This window comes from Pogoniulus pusillus, chromosome 6 (genome assembly GCF_015220805.1).
Source record: "Pogoniulus pusillus isolate bPogPus1 chromosome 6, bPogPus1.pri, whole genome shotgun sequence".
Classification (NCBI taxonomy): Eukaryota; Metazoa; Chordata; class Aves; order Piciformes; family Lybiidae; genus Pogoniulus; species Pogoniulus pusillus.
Window position 1 is genome coordinate 19,960,595 of NC_087269.1, and position 15,761 is coordinate 19,976,355.

At 40.8% G+C, this 15,761-nt stretch overlaps 1 protein-coding gene across 1 annotated transcript in view; it reads right to left on the minus strand.

Moving 5' to 3' along the window:
- The window catches only part of WDFY4 (WDFY family member 4), a 193,594-nt gene extending 178,545 nt beyond the window's left edge, over window positions 1–15,049 (minus strand). The window contains exons 1-2 of the mRNA XM_064144766.1: window positions 14,929–15,049; window positions 1,896–2,049 (exon numbers count right to left, since the gene is read on the minus strand). The gene's annotated coding sequence lies outside the window, so the exon portion shown is untranslated. The remainder of the gene's footprint in view (window positions 1–1,895; window positions 2,050–14,928) is intronic.
- Window positions 15,050–15,761: the final 712 nt, after the last annotated feature.

Genomic DNA, 15,761 nt, shown 5'->3' on the forward strand with positions numbered 1-15,761 from the left:
GGGGGCTTCAGTGAGCATAGTTTAGAGCCATGTTTTCAATGAGGCTTGCATTCCAAGTGGCACCATTCTCTGCCTAAGAGAAATCTCTCACCTTGGATGCTGCTCTGTTGTGCCTAAACCAATAGATTCACAGAATCAACCAGGTTGGAAGAGACCTCCAAGATCATCCAGTCCAACCTAGCACACAGCCCTACCCAGTCAACTAGACCATGGCACTAAGTGCCTCATACAGTCTTTTCTTGAACACCTCCAGGGATGGTGACTCCACCACCTCCCTGGGCAGCCCATTCCAATGGGAAATCACTCTCTCTGTGAAGAACTTCCTCCTAACATCCAGCCTATACCTACCCCGGCACAACTTGAGACTGTCCTCTTGTTCTGTTGCTGGTTGCCTGGGAGAAGAGGCCACCCCCCACCTGGCTACAATTCCCCTTCAGGTAGTTGTAGACAGTAATAAGATCACTCCTGAGCCTCCTCTTCTCCAGGCTGAACAACCCCAGCTCCCAATACATTCACCTTGATTACTGTATAGAGAATCTCAAAACCCTTTATAGAGGCATTAAACATTTGGGGAAACTGAGGCATGGAGAAGAGAAATTAAAATTAAAAGCTTACACTGGCCTCAGGTCAGTAACTGAGCCATCAACAGCACTGCTTGAACTGTACTGCACTGAATGGCCTTGCAAATGTGCTTAGCAATTTTCTCTCTTTTTATTCATTATTAGCAGGCCTTTCTTGCTAGTGGCACAGCAAAAGCAAACTAAGATCTCTTAAAAAATCCTCACTTCATGAATCTATGTAATGAAATAATTCTTCTGCTCTCCACAGAAACTATTAAAACCAGATACACACACACACACAACTTCCTTAACAATGAGGTAACTGTAACAGACTAGGTAAAACATTTCACTGTACGTGGAAATCTTTAATCTCCAGAAAGCAAAACAAAGATTATGATTTGCCTCCTTATTTACTTCAACCATCTAGACTAGTAGAAGAATATTAGACTCACTATCAGTCCTCCAGTATTATTCTGTTGTGTTTATTTGCCCTATCTGCTTTAAATATTCCTTCTAATAGCCTTCTTTTGCATCTGCAGTTTCTTTTAGACTTCACTTTTTCTGTTCCTCTTGGAGGATAATTACTCTTCTAGGCAGATATTTATTCTTCCACCACTGGATCCAGCACTGAAATACCATTTGTATTAAGGATAGCATAGATATTTTAAAAGGTCTCATATGTTGGCTGTCTTATACATGCCACCATTTTTCCTCATCCTCATCCAACAGCTTATTTTCAGTTATAAGTTATAAATGCCACAAATATATAAAAGACAAAGACTAAATAATAAAGATTTTAAAGGACAGTAAAGTGAAATTATATCAAATAATCCTGATGCTATCATTTAGAAAGTAGTGTCAGATAACAGAGAGGAAATGGAACTTAATAATGTATTTTCCCTTTTGTTCTAAAATAAGCTAGTGTGAAATCACACTGGAGTGTGGCTATGCCTTTTCATTCTGACATGACTAAAGGGAAGAAAAGCCTGACCTAAGCTAGCAGAAGGACAGAAACAAAACTGATACCAAAAGCTTACTAGTTCAACAATCATAATTTTAAAATCACATTCCAATTATATTTATTTGATATTAACTCCCCCAGAAGTTCAAAGAATAACCCAAAGAAGCCACAAAATCCCAATTTGCACCAAAATCAGGAAGTTTACTTATGTATCTAAAATCATTTGTTATCAGAGAAGTGTCTCATGGCAAGATGGTTGACCAAAATGTGATCAAGTCTCATATAAAATTTCAGAGCTTTGCCTGTTTTTTGTTTTTGTTTTTTTTAATGGCAAGGTCTCTTCTTTGTCCTTTCACACAAATCCCTTGACATACCTGGGCTCCTGGATTCAGCAGCTCCCGTGGCAGTCAGTAACCACAGCCAGAGAAATGAGCATTGTTGCTTCTGTCCAAGTAGGCATATTGGTGCATGCAGCAGCTCTTTAGACCTTCCACTGTGAATCACTTGATTAGCTGCTGCACTTACTTCCTGAAGAAAGCAGAAGTGAAGAGCAAACAAACCACATGTTCAGAGCCCACCAGGTTCCTAAAACAGCTTATAACAGTTCAGTTTACACACAAACCTGACAGGCATTGCATAGTTCTCCCTGGGTTAAGAGCAACCAAGTACTTCCTCCATGCCATATTCACAAAGAAAGGACAGGAATGGGGGGGGGGGGGGGTGAGTGGGTATTTGTTTCTTTATGTGTGTGTGTTTGTTTGTTGGGTGTTTTGTTGTTGTCATTCGGGTTTGGGGTTGGTTTGAGTTTTTCTAGATGTAATGCTTACCCAGCTACTACAGGAATAGAGCACTATGACATTCAAGCTCTCTCCAACGGCAGGCAACAGTTGCAATCTTTCCTCAAATGCAGTATCCTTAAAATAAATACGTTTGAATGTTGAGGTGAATGCTAAGACTTTGGCCTCTACTAAAATGGTCAAGACAGCTACTCAGATCAAGACCTAAATGAGCCAAATAAACTCACTGCCAGTATAAAGCAGTCTAGCAATTAGGCTAGGGTACAGGGCTGGGAGACTACTTCTTAGTTGTCTACTTGGATTTTTTTTTGCTCACTATAGTAACACATCTGAAAGGCTTTGCACTTGGACTTTAAAGGGAGGTGGAATTTAAATACTTTTATACAGGAAATTCAAGTGTTTCCTAAACTGCTTTTCCCTGATGGTTTTATGGTGACCCTGCGAATCAGTACAGCTTTACAGTGACTGAAATCTGAAGGGATTTTGCCCTTGTTGGTTAAAGCCATCTGTTTTCTGTTAACATGTTCTTCACTCAGATGTCTTAAAAATTATTCAGGATGAAATCTAACTTCCTCTTCCAGCTAAGCTAGGGCAGTAGCCAGACCGGAGACTCCTGATATTTCCAAAGGTAGAAACACCAAATCTCAAAGGGACAGATTTTGCTGGTTTGTAGGGTTAAATAATAAAACAGGACCATGACTGCCTGTGCAGCACAGGGAGTGGTGTTTCTATCGTACAACAGTCCCAGAGGATTGCTGTGCTAGTTTGAAGCTAGCTAGAATACTTAGGTGAGAAGAACTAGATTACAGGCAGTGAAAGAGAAACAAGGGCAATGTCTACTTCACTCATAGGCTTGCTGAGATGTATAAGAACAAGAGTATAAACATAGATAGGGCATTTAGTATTTGGGCACTGCCTGAACTTTGGGCTGCTTTTCTCTCTAACCTCACCTTCCGACTCTCTGGTTAATCCACTTGCTTCCTAACCCCCCTGGGTGACCCTCCATTCTTCCTTGGGGCACAAGGTAATGTCTGGGGTAAGGTTGAGGGGTGGGAGAAGGTGGAAGGGTGGTTGGGAGCCCCTCCTGGGGACTCAGGTTTCTGGGAGGGGAGTTGTGTTTCTGTATTACCTTTTACCTTGTATATTTCTGTATATAACTGTATATACTGTAAATATCTGCTTGCATATTGTGCTAAACTGTAAATGATAAGCTTCATTCAACTTCCAGAGCTGGCTGAGACTAGTCTGGGTGATTTCCAAAGTGGGAGGGGCAGGTAACACCCAAACCATCACAACTGCTCTCATCTCTTACTGTGGAAATGTATTTATTGAAGGAAAGATCAACAATAAAGGCAGCAGCAGTCAGGGGCCTCATTCATGCCTTTACAGATTACCCTAGCAATTAAGCATCTTTGTAGCTTTGTTGTAAACAGAAACATACTTGACACAGAAATATATCCTACTCCAGTCTGTACATACAGCAGCCTAACACTGGGTTTTGGAAAGTATTAGCTAAACTAAACTTAATCTACAGTCTGCTTTCCAGGCAGATGTAAGTTCACACTGAGCTACCCACACCCAGGTCAGCTCCAGCGGATGTCACATTTGACCATGAGTGAGCTCCATTGAGACATACACAGGTCTGGCTGAAATCAGTGCCACATTCACATGGCTGTGTAGCCTCTGGACAGTTTTGAGCACAGGTCTAACAAATTCACTCAGCCTGCAAAGGGTTGCAACAACATATCCACCGGCTTTCTGCCTTAAGCCATTCACATCCTAGCTGGTACTTCTGCAGCTGCAATCCACAAAACCCTAAAACCACAGGGAAGAGATGAATGGCACAAGCACAGAGACACAGAAGAGAATTTTAATGCAAACCCAGAGATAACACTGTTGTTTTCCTTTCCTAAATCAGAAGCAAGCCTAAATGTGCTCCATTTCCACCCTTTTACTGTTCAGTTTGAAACTACATTACAGAAGGTCATTTGCAGCAACCCTCCATGCTGTTTTATCAGAACTATAAGCACTCCCTACCCAGTGCTGGCCTACTCACTAGATATTGTCAGAACTGAAGTAGCCACACAGTCATTAGTAGAGTTTTAATCCCCACAGCAGAGGAAGCACCGTTTCTCTTTTTCATTTTACAGTGACTGCTGATGGGGCTGAAAGTCTGGAGTTTCAACACACACCCTCCAGCTCAATCTCTGCTTCACTGGAGCAAGACAGCTGTAATCAAATTACCTGCAGCAAAAATAACTCAAGGGGTAAAGAGAAGTGAATTGCTAGTGTAGAAGGTGATAGTACCACAATGCCTTTCTTCATCTTTTTTCTTCCAATCTCACGAGAAGAGGAAAAAAAAACCCAAACTCATGTTGCAAACATACTTGTATTTGTAACTATGTGGAAGGCACCTAGCTCAAAGGAGCCCTCACCTTGCTTTAAGGTTAAAAGTAATAATAACTTTCTGGGCCAAGGAGCTACCTCTATCAACACCAACTCAAAACTGCCATCTTGTAGGGACAACACTCTTAAGTAGATCATCATTTGCGGCTCAGTGGAGATGAGATGTACTGTTTGAGCCAGAACTGCAGTAGGCTTCCTGAGACAAGGGCCTGGAGATAACTACAAGGTGCACCTGTCTCACATCATCAAAATAATGTCCCCCAAAATAAGTTGATTCTTATCAAACTTCCCTCTTCTTTGCCACTCCAACCTCCACACACAAGTGGAAAAAAAAAACCTATTTCATGTCTTTAAATTAATACTAGGGAGATAGGTTGAACTGGATGATCTTGGAGGTCTCTTCCAACCTGGTTGATTCTATGATACCCCTCACACTGAGATTTCTTGTTTGCCTTAGTGGTCCTGAACAGCTAGAAGCAGAGCACTTCTCCATCTTGAGGCTAGGGGTTAGTTACTGCAGGTTTCTCCAGAAACCCAACATGCATCATGTTTCAGTTACACTGGATTGACAAAATGGGCTGACTGGCTACTCCAAGGGTAACCAGGCTCTCTGGCAATTGCTGCGAAGCTGCCATTTCCCAAGGAGCTGGATAGTTCATATCTGCCAAGTACAAACCCAAATGGGATGGAGCTTTGCTGAGAAGTCTGTCTTTCTCTCTTCAGCAAGTTTCTTTCCTTGTAGATATAAGAAACAAAATGCAGCTGATTTTGCTGAGACAATACATTTTTCTGCTGCACATTTATAACCTTCAGACTAGAAAAAAGGCTAGTGAAATCTTGTCCCTTTCAACACTGCGGTGGCCAAAAGTTGAGCTAACTGCAGGATTTTTCTGACTCTTTGCCTTTCCTTCTGAAATCCAGCTATCTTCTTTCTTTTTTTTTTTTCTTGATAAAAAGAATGTTGATTAGAAAATATTCATAGAATCATTTTTCATTTACTTATCATAAAGGGAAGCGGCTGTGTTTCATTTTCCTCTCCTCTTTTCAATGGCAGAACAGAAACTGACAGAGAAAGGCAATGCAAAAATTAAAACCATCTGCTCAGCCATCATTTTCACTCATCGTTTTTCTTAGCAAACCTTGAAATCTGCAATGCAGGAGGCATTCAGCTCCTTCAGCAAATCTTCTCAAAGGAGTGAAGCAGCAGCCTAAGAAGTAAAAAGCCACAGGACTGTGAGCTCAAGCAGCTCAGGTCTTCTCCCTCTGGCACTCACACAGAGAGCGAGGCAGCCTGGGGTACCATCAAATGCCTCCCCACCTCTTTGGCCTGGTCTTCCACGGAGGGCAGAGCTGTAGGGAGGTGGGAAGTAAAAGCCAGCTTCTGTTGGTACTGCCAGGCCACCCTGAACTGGGCCAGAGCCCTCAAGAGGCAGCCTTCCCATTCAGGCCTGCCACCTTCAAGTAGCACCACCATCTCCGAGGAAAACTAGGCACCACCACACAATGCAGGCTGTAAGATAACTTGCATATTAGTACACCCACACAGATAACTAAGCTTCAGCTTTGAATTAAATGGAGCTCATCCTAATGAGGCTATGAAAGTGCTAGCTGGTGAAGATGTACAGCAAGACAATACAAGACAATGCATCTCAGCCTATTGCCTGCCAGCACCCTTTGAACCTGAGTGCTCAGTCTGGATCAGGAGATCTAGTTACACCACTGACTACCCTGGCACCACATCTGATGGGTTGTAAGAAGACAGGGCAGTTTGCACTGTTGGTATCAAACACCTAATTTGTCTCAGGAAAGGGATCAGTTTCCTTCCCCAGGTAGCCTGCACCCTACCCTCTGTGTGTCCCACCATCCAGCCATCACCTTAATACTGGTAAGGTCTGATGAGCAGTAGCAGTGTTATGTGATAATGGTAATTTATCATTTAATTGGAAATTTGAACAAATTCCTTTCAACCACAAAACAATATGTAAAAAAAAAAAAGATTTGTAACAGAAGTGAAAGCATTTTTGCTTGAAGCTTTCAGACCCAAGCCCAAACATATTGATCAAATGAAAAGATTTTTTTTTCTAGAAGAAAAAAGTATCAAATAAGAAAGTTCATCTGGGAAGTTACTGTTTTGGATAAATAACAATGATTGACTAAAAATATGTTGTGCAAGAAGATTTTTAAGGCAACCTGACTGAATACATGATCCCCACACTGGGAGGCATGTTAGTCTAATAAGATCAAGGAAGCTGAAAGGCTAATGTGAAATAAAATGGCCTCCCATTTCTCCTTCCTCCTGTACTCCAGATTAACTTTCTACTACAGGATACAGAGGAACTGACTGCTTTCTTGATCAGCTTAATAACTGTCAGATGGAAGGATCAGTTCTGCAGGAAAATTTTTACAAATACTTAGAAAATAAAGGTAGACTTTAGCACATGATGCTTATCAGATGATACCACTCTCAGACACAGCCTCAGAAAAAAAAAGTACAAGATGTAATTACCTAAACACATACCAAGCAAGAGCCAGGTGGGGGGCGGCCTCTTCTCCCAGGCAACCAGCAATAGAACAAGGGGACACAGTCTCAAGTTGTGCCAGGGGAGGTCTAGGCTGGATGTTAGGAGGAAGTTCTTGCCAGAGAGAGTGATTGGCATTGGAATGGGCTGCCCAGGGAGGTGGTGGAGGCACTGTCCCTGGAGGTGTCCAAGAAAAGCCTGGATGAGGCACTCAGTGCCATGGTCTAGTTGACTGGCTAGGGCTGGGTGCTAGGTTGGACTGAATGATCTTGGAGGTCTCTTCCAACCTGGTTGATTCTATTCTATTCTATTCTACCTTCTTTTAAGATTTATTCTTCTTGTTCCCTCTGCAGGAAAATACCCACCAAAACCTCCGCAGAAAATGCCACATTCTTAAGTCTCAGAAATTGGTCCTAGTTCTTGTTTAACACCTTTCTGCTCTCTGCAAGGATGCTAAGTATCTTGCACACCCGACAGCAATTCTCATCATCATAGAAAAAATGGGGAGCCTGAAGTGCAGACTAAACAAATTAAGACAAATCCTTACAAAACAGATGTGAAAGCAGATGTTTTTGAATCTTTGATGTGTCTTCTACTAAATACTATTATTTTCCCTTTGCAGTTCCCAAGTCTATCTGTAAACTCCTGCTCTTCTATAAGATGCCCTTGCAGAGAGACTCTGCATGTGCCCAGGAAGGCTGTGTTCCCACAGCAATAACCGCTCAGATACTTTCAAAAACTGACAGGCATCCTTAACCAGCTGTCACACTCTAGTCATGGATAAGCCTGGCTTTTCTACAAATACTGCTCTAGCTTTCAGAACTAGGCTCCTGTATCTTCCTCTTTCTTTAATTCCTTATTTAGACAACACTACAGTTGTTTTTGGTTGCTAGATTTTGCCATGTCACACAAAATTCTGGGAAGAAGGAACGGGGACAAACTGATGAAAGCAGTAGTTTTGCTACATGGTATGGTCTAGTTCAAAGCAAACAATTCTTAAGATGACTAACTTCTCTGTGGACTGTGGTTTCCTTTTCTTCCTGGGAAAGGACTACTTTTATTAGGGCATTCAGATAACTCTAGATTGGTAAATAATAAGAAAAATCTTTAAAGTATTTGCTAAATTTATAGCCAGATTCTATGTTAGTGCTCTCTTTTCTGCCAGGAACTTAACCTCTGAGGATACACAAAATTGCTGCTTCTGCAGAGAGGTGATATTACTCTTGAATTTAAATGCTAGTGTTCAACACATAGAAATAATTTGTTAAAGAAGCAAAAATAGAGCAACAAGAAACTAGTCTTTGGCTGTGTTATCATTTGAGAGCTCAGAATATTCATCAGAGCTTGAAAACATAGCTTTCACCTTTGCAGCAGAGCCTGCTGCCACGTGGAGTAAAGGAGGAACTGGTTAAAGAACACAGTAGTTACCTTACTAAGAGGCTCACCGCAAGAGGGAACTGCAACAGACTTCTCAGCGGCCGTGGGTCAGGGGTCCGTTTTGCTCTAATACCTTGCCAGGGCTGAACAAAAGAAGTCTCAGAGATGACAAATCTGCAAATTCTTCTTCAAGGATGCATGATAGGATGCTTGTTCAGACACAGAGTCTCGAGGGCTGTCTCTACCTGGGAGAATTGCCTCTCTAGAAGCAAGGGAACGTGAATGGCAGGCTTCACGAGGAGTCCTAATAAAGCTTATTCAGTAAAAAGCTGTTAAACTGTGTAAAAAACAGACACCAGTCATAAGTCAGCAGTTAAATAACTGGTTTGTATATCAGTGCATTGGTCACTATGTAATGCACAGAGGAACGTGCAGCTGTCACAAATGCAAAGGAAGCAGAAGTCTACCGTGTAAGAGTTTGGGGCTAACATGCATTCAGAACATGATCTGCCAGGTTTGCCCCCTTCATGCCAACTGTGTAGCAGCAAACGTACCAGAATCTGTGTTCAGATCATTGGCAGAGCCACCAGTAGGAAATGAAAAAAAAAAAAAAAAAGGTCAAAGTCAGTTCAATGGCTTGTGGTTTATTCTGCAGAATTGGAGGAGAAGCTCAGAGCTGGAATCCATCTCAAAATCCATCTTAATTGCACAGATAACACATTTATGACCAAATACTTAATGTAGACATGCCAGGCTCTAGTGGTAATTTGATTTCTATTTCAGTTCTTATTCCTCTCCATTTCCATTAAACTTCCAGTGTCTATTTTTTTTTTCCTCAAATGAGATTAGAATAAAGATGAAAATTTCAAACAGGAGGACTTTGCATTCCTGCCAGAGATATTCAGAGCTGCTCCTTATGTACGCGCCTACTTTGTCCAAATAGACCAAACATGAAATGCTATCCTGTAGTCTTTTAGTGTCTGCTGATAGCCAGATGTCACCTGCTTTACAGGTCTCAGCGGTAAAAGGGGTAATCTTAATCCTGAGTAGTTTTTGTGTTGGCACCTTCCTCTCCAGGAGTCACCAGGTGGCAGCACGACAGAAGAGCTCTCAAGGTCTGCTGTTAACACGAAGCAGCAGAAATCGTATGGCTGCTTGTATGCATTTTAATTGCATGTTACAAATGCAGACTCCATTTCTTTTCCCCAGTCCACCTCAAATAACAAGAAAGGAAGGCACTGCAGCACTAAATATAACAAACTACTTTCTTGTTTATTTACTTTCAGCAGCTTGAGCATTTGTAAGATTACATTGTCATACCCCCACCAGCCTTTGGGATGCTCAGGTTTCAACTGGGTGCCCAGCAGGCAAGTCACTTGGAAAACTGGTCTGGTTTGACCTTCTCACTCTATAGGCACAGATATAAAGGTGCCAGAGCAGGTAAAAACCTGTAAATTAGGAATGGGTGTTTGGGAGGAAGCAAATTGTTTATAACTAGATCAGCTTTGACAGAGGAAAAAAAAAAATAGAAGAGGTTTTTTTTCCCAATACTTTCAAAATTAAACTGGTTGATGTTTCCTTATGAAAAGGTGTTTTTCATCTAAACACTGAACACTGAATATTAGGGAGGTTAATAATACATAACATAGAATACTGTGAGACAGTAATCTGTGGAGAGTTAATTTTTAGACAGTTATTTATTTTTAAACAGATAAACAAACAAAACCTTATTCATACAACTTCACTGAATGGTTCAATTTTGTCTCTGCAAAACAAGTAATATAGAGCTTCTTGGTACACGGGTGGGGTTTTTTTCCTCCAAACTGTAAATTCCTTTAGAGACTCTTTTGCTAAGTATTTAGAACCATGGGGATTTTTGGATACTACAAATTCCTGATTTACAAACAAAATATTTCTAAGTAGACTCATTATATTGCAGATTCTACGAGTGGACAAGCTCCACAGGAGGTCATATGTGACTGCAGATGGATAGCCCAAATAACTGTTCCACATATTAGTACTGGGGCAGAGAAACAGAGGTATTTGTCATCTTCCAGGAAATAGGTATGCTCCTAAACACAATGCTGACTGCCAAAATCAAAACCACTTTTATTATGATCGTATCTGCTCTCCTGAATGCTCATTCTAAAAGATCATGAGCTCTAAATAGATTATTCCCTCTTGTGAAAATGTTGTCGTCGTTATTCAGAAAACAAAAATCCTTTTCACAGTTATATTTTGATCCAAAACTACTTACAGGAACATATTTTCACATCACGTTTTCCCTTAATAAGTAATATTACTTATATTAAATCCATGTTATTAGACATTTTTCTTCCATAAATCTTGCAAAGTTTACCAGAGAGGCCAGTATTAATCTTCATTTTGCAGGCTGGAAATGGTGACATTAAGAATTGAAGTGACATACCCAGGGCCACGTTGGTAGCCACTGCCAGAGACACAGATATTACTTCAGCCTCCAAAATTCAAGTCCAAAAGTCACTAATAATTAATTCTACTTTAATTTCGTTATTCTCCCACCTCCCAAAATAAATATTTGAAACAAAATATTTGGGTCAGCATTAAAAAAAATAGCACATTTGAAATTTTTTGCTCCCTTAATTTTTCACCAAGCCTCCAGTTTTCACCTTTGTTTCAGTTTGAACAAGAGCTTCCTAAGTGGCTATATTTTTTTCCTGAGACGGCAGAAGAAGATATATTCCTGAAGATGCCAGCCTCAGTCCCCAGTGTCTGAAATATGCATGCATTGCTCTTTGGTTCCTACCACTAAAGGGAAAAAAAAGAAATCCATTCTGCAGAGAGAGCATTGAAGTTTTAAATAATGCATTTCTGTATCTCTTCTCCAAATCAAGACCTGATTTCTTCTAGGCCTACAGATGGCAGACAGGATAATGATGGACCAGGTTGCTGCATTTTAATGCAGCTGATTCATGAAGTCCTGTAACTCCTGACTAAAAGATGCATTACTGTCACTGTTCTCAAAGGTGCAGGGACAGTCTAGGAGTGTAGAGTAATAGATGAAGAGGAGAAAGATCAGTAATTTCTCCAGGCTTTCACATCCCACATCCTAGGAATATCAGAGAAACTCAGACAATTTTTGTTGGAGATCTGAGTGAGGTCAGAATGATGTCAACATACAACTAAAGGCATAAGTGTGTAGATAACACAATTAGGATCAGAGACCTGGGCTTGACAGAGTTAACTTGGACTTGGTTAAGTATTTTGCTTTGAAGTTTGAGACTCTATGCTTTGCTCACATCATGCAAATCCCAAACTACTCCAATAAATTCTGATCCAGAAATATTCTGATGCAGTTAAACATGTATTTTTATGTGATGCACGTGAGTATTCCCTCACGGTTTAAGCCTTTAAATGTTTTTCTGTACTGGAATCAGGAAGTTAAGTTCAGGGGAAATCAGAATTAACTTAATAGAAAATGTCTGAGAAGTATCATGCATTTCAGAGGTAATTGTGAAGGGAAGACCTTCAGCTGCTCTTTCTCTGATCTGACAGCTTTGACTACAGTAACAGCCCTGTTAGACAGATTTAGGATGATCTGAAAGTGATACACAGATCATGGAGGGCAAAACAGCATTTTGCTATACCAATAGATACAGCAACAGAAAACAGGCTTCTGTACAGGCTCACAAAAAATGTTGGACAGAAAGGACCTCTGGGGGTTACTTAGGTTGATCTGTTTGGAACAGAGCTAGCAGCAAAACCAGACTAATCCAGCCATCCTGAAAACCTCTGACGATTTGAGATCTCACCTGCTCTGTGGGTATCTCAGTGCACCACCCTTTCTCAGAAAACAATTTTCTGGCTCCAATCTGAGTTTCTAAATTGCAGCTTGAGGGAACTTCTTGGTTTAGCATTTGCCACTACCAAGAATTGGTTGGTTTCACAGTCTTTGAATCTGCCTTTTAACTAGCTATGGGTTGTTATTAGATCCCCCATTAACATCTCTGCCAGATTAAACAAGTCTGTCTTTCTCAACCCCCTTGGTGGGTGATGTGCCCTAGTCCTCAACCATCTGAGTAGCTCTTACTCAGACATGAAACAGATTTCAAGGCAAGCACAATTTGGGAACAATTTATTTCTATTTACCTTAATTATATGACTGTGCTAGTTTGAAGCAGGCTAGAATGTTTTGGTGAGACAAAGTAGATAATTGGCTATGAAAGGAAAACAATGGTTGTGTCTCTTCTCTCACAGTCCCGCTGAGAAGTATGGGAACAAGAAGTAAATATTAAATAACATTCTCCATTTTGTCTTCACTCTGCTTTTGGCTTTAGACTAACATCTCATTAACCTCACTGCCACTAACCTTGCTCCTTAACCTCTTGGCTGCACCTCTATTCTTTCCCAGGATTGGGGTAAGGTTGAGAGGGGCTGGGGGAGGTGCTGGGGTGGTTAGGAGCCCCTCCTGGGGACTCAGGTTTCTGGGAGGGGAGTTGTGCTTCTGTATTACTTTTCCTTTGTATATTTCTGTATATACTGTAAATAGCTGCTTGTATATTGTGCTACTGTAAATAAATAGCTTCATTTATATTCCCAGAGCCTGTCTGAGTTACCTGGGGCAATTTCTAAAGTGTGGGGGGGTGGGTTACAGCCAAACCACCACAATGACTCAGTATTTCATTTGGCTATGAGACACAAGTTGCAGTGTCATTGTCTTTCTATTTCATATTGATAAATATGGATCTTCTATGAAGCACAATCAAATAATTCAAAGTCTCTAATCTGCCCTGGGGTGGCTCAAATAGATACTGATAAGATAAAAAGATTTCTTCCTACCTCATTAATAAAGCTATCACCTAGGCACGAAATTAAGAACTGGTTATCCATGCAACTCAGATCCATCTTATATGCAATTTATCTTCTTACCCTATGAAAGGCAATATTGAAACCACTCTGTCTTACTAACCCTATGACTGCCTTCATCACTGAAGAAAACTTTGTGCTGCAGACTTGTTCAGAAATACTGTAACATCAAGAGAATTTCTGGTAATATCATCTCCGTTCCTGGTGTTGCCCCTGGTGTAATAGGAATGATACCAGAATGGCTACTATAGAAAAGAAAATAAAAGAATTAGAGAAGCAGGAGCATGCTCTGTCACACTGTTCATAAAGCTTAGAGAAATCTAGAATACTTGGATTTAAGAGATTTATTATTTGCAAAAAATGTTTGCATTTGGGATCTAAGTCTTCGTAACACTGCCTGCCTCCAAGGTATGAAGGTGCACCACAAGACAAAGTTGGAGATCTTTATGAGATCATTCAGAATTATCTAGCCTTTCTTTTGTCATCTCATCAATTGCACTGCCCAACAGCTTCTTGGAAGTGAGAAATTTCTGTTCAAGATTTTTCTTCTCAGTAGTAGAGTGCACACGGTTGGCATGGACAGAGGCCACTGTTATAGCAAAACCAGAAAGTGCACATCAGCATCTCTGATCTCTGTCAAATATAAAAAGCAAACAAACAAGCAAACTCCAAAACAAAAACCCAAAGTGCTACAAGAACAAACCAAACAAAACCCCACACAAACCGAGTCAAGATTTCTTTATCTGCCATGAAGCATAACATGCAATTCTCAAACTGCTTCTTCAGGTCACTTAAGTAAGATATCTTTCTTCCTACTTACAGGCTGCTCTTCTGAATAAAGTCAAATGATTTTCACATATTTGCTGTAAAAGTGGGAGAGACCTTGAAGGGACATAGGCACACTTTGTGCACTTTCATCGCTACAGAGGAAAGAAAAATGAAAGCCACCTTTGGCTGACAGTGATATCTCTGCTTGGTAAGATCTTGTCCTGCTGAAGTCTATGGCAGCTGTTAGAGCCTTCTCTCAAGTTATAGCTACTCTCTAGAGATTCATTCTTATATCCTGAAATGAAAGGTTAGTTACTCCTGACCTGTTTCTGGAATGTGACTAGATGGGAAGAAACAGTAACTGTAAAAAAACAATACAGATACCCAGAAATTGCCTAGTTTCTGCAAAGCCTTTAAAATCATTCTTGTTTACAGTCTCCACCTGACCCATCATTCCTAAATGTAATTCCATGAGAACATAGTTCTGTCTTCTTTTAGTAGTCTCAATGTGTTTGGCATATTCACTGCCTGCTCTGGGAAGAATTACTCTTGAGAAGACAAAGACATCATTAGGCTTATGCATTTTCTTCATTTGCAGCCAAATCTAAAGAAATTGCTCTATTTCCCACCTCTTAGCCTTAGATACTCCCTGAAATAATTTTTTTGCTGAACTCTTTTTTTTTCTTCAAAAATACCTTTAAACTTCTTGTTGTTTCCAGAGTTTCTGTAGAACAACTGCACAACCTTCTCCATCCTGCACCTTCAGCTTACGTAGTACTACAGGGGCCATCTCAAAATGAGAGCAGAGGAGTTTTTTCTTCATGGCTGGAGATTTTCTTGATGCATCTCTAAAGACTGCTAATAAAAGTGCTGGTTACTGGCAGCTGAAAGACCAGTAAGCCTTTTCACCTGGAAAACCATGCAGCATCATCATCACTGATAAGTTTGAACTGGTGATCACTTAGCTTGTAATCAAGGGTCATATCAAACTAAAATTCCTTCTGGTCATTAGATACTTGAAAAATTGTCAATTTATGGCAAATTTTCTTCAGCAGATTTTCCTGTATACATAGTTATTCTAGTTTGCCATACAAAGGCAATGCTGCTGCAGTTACAGATCTCAAAATGCAGACTGTAGTCTTTCTTCTTTGGACCCTTTTCCAGCACTGGTTAGGCCACTGGTTAGCATTGTGTGCTGTTCTGGACCCCTCAGTTTAAGAAAGATGTTGAAATGCCTGAACCTGGCCAGAGAAGGGTAACAAGGCTAGTGAGGGGGCTGGAGCACAGCCCTATGAGGAGCAGCTGAGGGAGCTGGGGTTGTTCAGTTTGGAGAAGAGAAGGCTCGGAGGAGACCTTATTGCTCTCTACAACTACCTGAATGGAGGTTGTGGTCAGGTGGGTGTTGATCTCTTCTCCCAGGCAACCAGTGACAGAACAAGAGGACACAGTCTCAAACTGTGCCAGGGGAGGGTTTAAACTGGATGTCAGGAAGTTCTTCACAGAAAGAGTGATTGGCATTGGAATGGGC